Genomic DNA, 6,429 nt, shown 5'->3' on the forward strand with positions numbered 1-6,429 from the left:
AAAATCTTACTACAAACAAATTGTACAGGGATCTTATTTGATACTTAGAAAGACTTGTTATTCATGAACCAGAAGAAAATGTACATTAACATAATGTTTTGGAGGTATTTAAATAAAAATCAAATCACAAAAAAAGGGAAAGGAAGTGCTTGTGTGTGTTCTTGTGCAAATCATCCAGTTTGCCCATACGTTTATGGAGAAAAGATAGGACTGTCACTTGGATAATCCTTGTAGAAGACACTTTTGATACTAAAAAGATTAGCTGCAAATTGTTTAGCTTAGGCTGCCAGCACAGTTCTGCTTCAGAAGACCATCTACCCCCTTTGCAGCAGCATCTGTTTGTACTCATGGTTTTCAGTTTACCAGAATGATTCAGGGAGTTTGGGAAAACTAATAAACAGATGGGGATAAACAGCCCATGAATGATACGTTTGACTTAGACCTCCTTTTGTGTGCGAAACTTAGTTAATCAAAGACAATAGGCATGGCAAGCAAAAAATATAGTACAGTAAATACAAAATCTGAAGATGATAAGGTCAAAATACAGTCAGGGATGAGTTACTTATTACAGCAATTAAGAGCTGAAAGTGCCAGCTGTGGGTTGAAATTAAGAAAGAAAAAAGGAAAGGGGGAAATATCAGGAGCGATTTTGTGATGGTGACATCCAGTCATTAAGAGATTGATCTGTTGCTCTGTGATGAAAGTCATGTATTGTCCTCTTCTAGGGAAGCCATGTGTTACAACAGGCTGGCCAGAACCAGCTCGCTGGTGTTAAGACTGAGATACGATCTCCTGTTCCTCTTCTTTCCTTTATTAACAACTACCTATTAGCTGGGCCCCCATCTCATATAGATTGTGTGCTGCTGCATCTGGGCAGAGTCCTGCATAAATTTGCTGTCAGGCAGGCTGAGAAGTGACACTGTGGGGTGTGACAGTGAAGCTGCTGGCAGTGTTTGGGGGTTCAGGCCCTTGCAACCAAAAGGTGTTTGCTCCCCTTTGTATGGAAACACTGGGATCACAGATTTTAGGTATTTGGGAAGTTCTCAGGCTGAAATCCCCTCAATTTCTGTGCTTGTCCTTGCATTTGCCAGCTAGATGACAATATATGGTTTATTGTGCTGTACTGCTTTATTGCATACTGTACCTTAAAAGCTATTATGTTGGGGATTTGTTGCCACAGGCATTGAAGCCAACATAGATTGATTTTTTTTTTCTTTGATGAAAAGAATTTACAGGTTTTTTTATATCCAATAATTTCTACTGGATATAAATATATCCAATATATCCAATAATCCAATGCAAAGACACAACATAATACATAGCTGTGAAAGATCAGAATACATAGCTATGAATGACCATTGTAAAAATTAGAAATTATTAGATAGTTGTAAGGCTTGGCAAACTACAGGGTTACCCCCAGCTCAGGATAACACTTAAATGTTTAATCCCTTTTCAGATAAGTGATAGTGAGAATGGGGCAAAGGCGGAAAGACTCAATTTTTTTTCTTTAAAGTTAGTAGTCACATAAAGTTACATCTCTGACCCCCATATTCCCACTTGAAAGTAAGCCCGTTCCATTACTTTGCAAAATAATTAATCAGGAACAAAGCACATTTGTTACTTCATGCCACTTAAAAGGCCTACCCATGAAACATCAAAGGGAAGAAAAAGTTAAAAATAATCAAAGAAACCTTAGAAAGTTTTTCTACAGAAAAGGTTAGCATTTATAAACTTAAAAATTCAGAACTCTCTACAGAATTTAGTTTCCATATATCATCGGTACTCTAAGGAGAGAGAAGAGGGGAGGGAAGAGAGATGGGTGTCTAAACCGCTGAATATTTCCTTGCCAAAAATAAATAAATAAAAAAGGTGTCTATTTATTTTAATATTTTTTCCTAGGCACTGAAGAGGACTTAAGATACAAACCCCTGATTTGCTGGGGTGTGCAACCCAACTTACTTTGGCTATTTCTTACTTAACTTCTTTTTTGTATATAGCTTAAACTCTCCACACTAGGTCATTCAAGTTTTGAGTCACTAGGAAAAAGAAGTTGCTGTTTAAAGTATGGCAGACAACCAAAAGTTCAGACAGCTGCAATGAAGGATTAGTTGTGGGTTTTTCTCACTGCCTTGCTACAAACTGCATCACAGCTCTATGTTCAAACATTATTAAATGGGAATGTTTTCTCTGGCACTGACTACTTCTCCCCACAGTTTAAGTATTGAATTTTTTTAACTGAAGTAGCTTTGGTTTACAGCTCACATTAGAACTTAAAAACATATTTCCATGGTAGCTGGCATATGCAGACAACTGTTTATTCTCAGTACCAGCCATAATAAACACTTGTACTTTTATAATCCAACAAATCTTTGTCTAATCACAACTCTGTTTCAGAACTGTAAAATTTGCATGCTATTTAAACCATTTTTCATGAAGACTCTCTAGAAATTGAAAGCTTTTCTAAATCTGCCTTCATTATCAATAGAGACCAATAATTCACTGTAAAAGATGTGAAGATACATGGTGGGTATTAACAGCGACAGTCCATTGAGAAAAAGCTTTGTAAAGCAGGACATGCTCTAGGATTTTCAGGGGAATAGCTCATCTTGAGGAGACCCACCTTTATTTCTACCTTAAACTTACTCTGGCAAGTATGAAGAAATGGCATCTCCTCGGTTGGACAGGCTTTCCAGGTGAATTGAGAACAGCATCTGACTAACTTTTGGGTTTATATTTCAGCATTCCAAAGCAGTAAAGCTCTGGAAAATAGAGCAATTTGAATGTGCTTTTGGCTCATGCCTTGTCAACAGAAGTAATGAAGGTCTGCTTGCAGAATCACCACGGTGAACAAAAGGGCCCAACAGGACATTTGAATTCCCATTGAATTTGCCAGAACTGATCATTCTAAAAGTATTTATTTTTCATAGCTGACTTTATTGGCTATCAGAATTGCTGAGACACAGAAGTATGGAGCCTGCGATGATGTTTTATGAGAACAGAATTAAACTTCGAGGAGAAAAATCACTACTACCCTTCTTCCTTTTTTAATGAATATTGCTATTTATGAGGATGAATTAGCAAGAAGCCAGTAATACATGAAGAATTACTATCAGTAAGAGCAGGCATTAATTTGAAAAAGGTGACATACTTAGCACAGTCTGTCAGATACAGTGATTTCCAACCTGTGAATCTCTTCCCTTGCCCAAGCTTTGGTTCTTATGTAAGAAAGATTGTCCCAACAGCCAGCTGTAGTGTTTTTCACGTAACCAAATATCCACTTCAGTGCACCAGTGTTTGTGACTCAGTTGTTTAATCTTCAGCTTTCAAGCAGTTCCCCCTCACGCAGGACCCCATCCAACAAGAGATGAAGCACACAACTCATGTTGCATGCAGATCCTTGTGCTAACCATCTGCCAGAAGATGGACTTCACCCACCGTTCACCTGTAAGTGGTGATGGAACGACATGCTCAGAATTATTGCAGACCTGCTTGTGGGCAGCAACGGAGGATCAGAGGCCAAAAGCAGCTGCCCAAATAGCCAGCTTTGTTACTAGAGACATGAGCAATTATTAAAAAGCATAATTGTACAGCTCTACAACAAGCAATACTACCGAGGTCAACATGAATTTCATCTCCAGGGTCAGCAGACACATAGTACCGATGCTGCGGTCAAGGCAGTCACATGAACACAGTGGCTTCAACAAAATGATGCTTCCCTGAGCATCAGCACCATATTGTAAGCCTTGTCAAAAAAAAAAAGAAATGGAGACAAAATCTAAATATCACTCCAGGTTAGGCAGAAGCTGCTAACATCTGAGGCAGACAACTCATAACTGCAAGAATTTGGGGAGGCAAGAACCATATTCCTGCAGCCTCCCAAGAAGAGCTGGCAGGATCAGAGAAGTGGAAGAAAAGACACTAATTTATTGCAGTCACATGTAAATGTTGGCATTTAACAATAGCAGCAGCAAAAGAAAAATCAGTTGAAAGAACCTGAGAATGCTGAAAAAAGCCACAATAAATACTGAACTGGAAGAGGAGCTATTTCTCATTAGAAAAGAACAAGGGTTTGAGAACTACTTGTACTTATTAAGATTGAACTGGCTTGGGACCATATGTAGTGGAAATTAAGAAAGCCAGAAAAAATCCACAGACACTTGAACAAAAGGAAAAAGGGATCACAGTGCCATTTCAGGAGGCTGCAAGAGTATCAGTTGCCTCCTCAAGTTAAATGGAATGGTAAAGGACATCAGACTTACTTAATGTAGGCTTAAGAAAAATAAATCATTGGCTAATGGACATCTTGGTAAATCATGAAATCCCCGAGAAGGCACAATGGTAGGGGATTTTAGCTGTAAGGTCGAGAGCTGATGAAATGACTGAACATGAAAATAGATCAGCTATGGAAGCCTTAAAGGCAGAATCGCAAGCTTACGAGAAAATTGATAATACCCAAGAGACTTGCAGTAGTTGAATAACTGTTTGAGGAAGAGGAAAAATTAGGGTTCACAAGTGCTAAATATATCCCCAGTGTAAGCCATTGAAGTAGAATCACAAAACAGGTTAACTCTGGTGCTCACTGTTTTACTGGTGGAATGAAAATATTCCAATATTTTACCACACACCTTGGTCTTTAAAAAAGATTATAGCAATCTCTGACAACTACTGCTGGAGACGGGAAGGGAGCTCTTTAACTAGAAAGAAATAAATCTGTGTGGCAAACCAAAAAGATCCTGGAACCGATTTTCTGTTGTCTCGTACCTACTGTAGTCTATGCTACTTGCTTCACCAATAGGCAAAATTTGGTTAGAAGCTTTATGCACATGTTATTTCCACACAAGATGCATAGTTATGGAAATCCTCAGGCTCAGAAACTTGAATTATAGGCACCTCTCTTGGAAGTCTTTAAGGTTTTGCATGGCAGTACCTACAGACAGCACACAAGAGCTAAGGCACCACAGAAACAAATAGCCGGACAATAGTTGGTGCTTGGCAGAGCTCCTAAGTCAGTTTGGTAAATGGTGACAAGAAAAAAGTAAACTAAAAGTGTTGTAAAACAAAGGCACGGTAGGTGGATACATCAACCTCCAAGCAGCTCCATGCCCTTTCTTTAACGGCGGGATTTCTGGATTCGCAAGCTAGAGGATCAAAGACGATGTTATTTGGGCATATGATCTTAACATCAATGGCTGAGTTCCTAAGAAGGAAATCTGGAGTTGTCCTATGCAGGTTAGAAAGCAGAAGGACAAAAGAGGCCTTCACAGCAGTAACCTCTCCCTTGAGCATACACACACCTCTGGCAAGAGACAACTAACTGGAGAAGCTACCCCAGCTGCGTATTATATTACATGTATTTCATGGGGAAGTAAGTGATGGTTTACAATCAACTGCTTGTAAGTTTTAAAAGCAAAGTTAAATTCTTACATAAAATTACAATACATGGAGTGCTAATACTGTGTGGAACAAAAAGCACAAAGAAATCTGATACACCCTCTATATGTCCAAGACATACAGCAAGCCAGATTCTGGTCTCGTTACCACAAGTGGAGCTGGGTAAACCTCCTAAAGTTAAAAGGCTCTTGATAGATTTGCATTCTGAGAATAAAATAGTCTGCCCATCGGCTTCAGCGGATTAGTTGTGATTTATATTAAAGAAGCTAAAAAACCCAATCTGATCTTCCAAACATCTTTCACACACAACTTTAACATTTAAAAACGTTTTATTGCTGTCACAGGCTGGAGGACACTTGAACCTGATCCTGTGGATTCCCTTTCTTATTCTCTGTAGACGCTCAATAGTGTAACGCCATACTTCTAATAGCATACACAAGCCATAGCAGCAACCAACTCGGCAAGGTAGTGTAGATCGTGTTTTGCCTATTCAAAAACCTAAAGCAGATTTTGGTTTTGCAATTCACTTCCATTCAGCTGAATTAGGGTTCAGTCCTAAAAGCACTGAATGCTCTTGTCTCCCCTTGATGTAAGCGGGATGAAACCACTTGCAGGACTTGATCCTTAAAAACAAAAGAGGAAAGCAAAGGATGAAATCCTTGATCCTCCTGTGAGGTCAATGGCATTTCTGCTCTTCAGTAGTCTTGTGCACTAATTCACTACTCCTCTCTAACGCAGTATTTTTTGGGCCTTCAAAGTACTTCTGTATTGGATTCTGCCATATAGTTAATAAAAATGTCAGGAATTCACATGCAAATATTTTTCATGATTCCACTTAAAATCGCCTCAGTGTCCACCAGCACTTGCTTTTGGATGAAAACTATGCAGATAGTCCTGCCAGACTGAAAAAAAAACCAAGCAAACGGTTTTCCACAGAAGAGAACACTAAATACATCAATCATCATTATTTTATACAAGATTGGCCCCATCTCACACAGGAACCACACGTTGTTTCAAGAGTAAGAATTGGTAGGAAGA

Source organism: Haliaeetus albicilla, chromosome 2, assembly GCF_947461875.1.
Source record: "Haliaeetus albicilla chromosome 2, bHalAlb1.1, whole genome shotgun sequence".
Classification (NCBI taxonomy): domain Eukaryota; kingdom Metazoa; phylum Chordata; class Aves; order Accipitriformes; family Accipitridae; genus Haliaeetus; species Haliaeetus albicilla.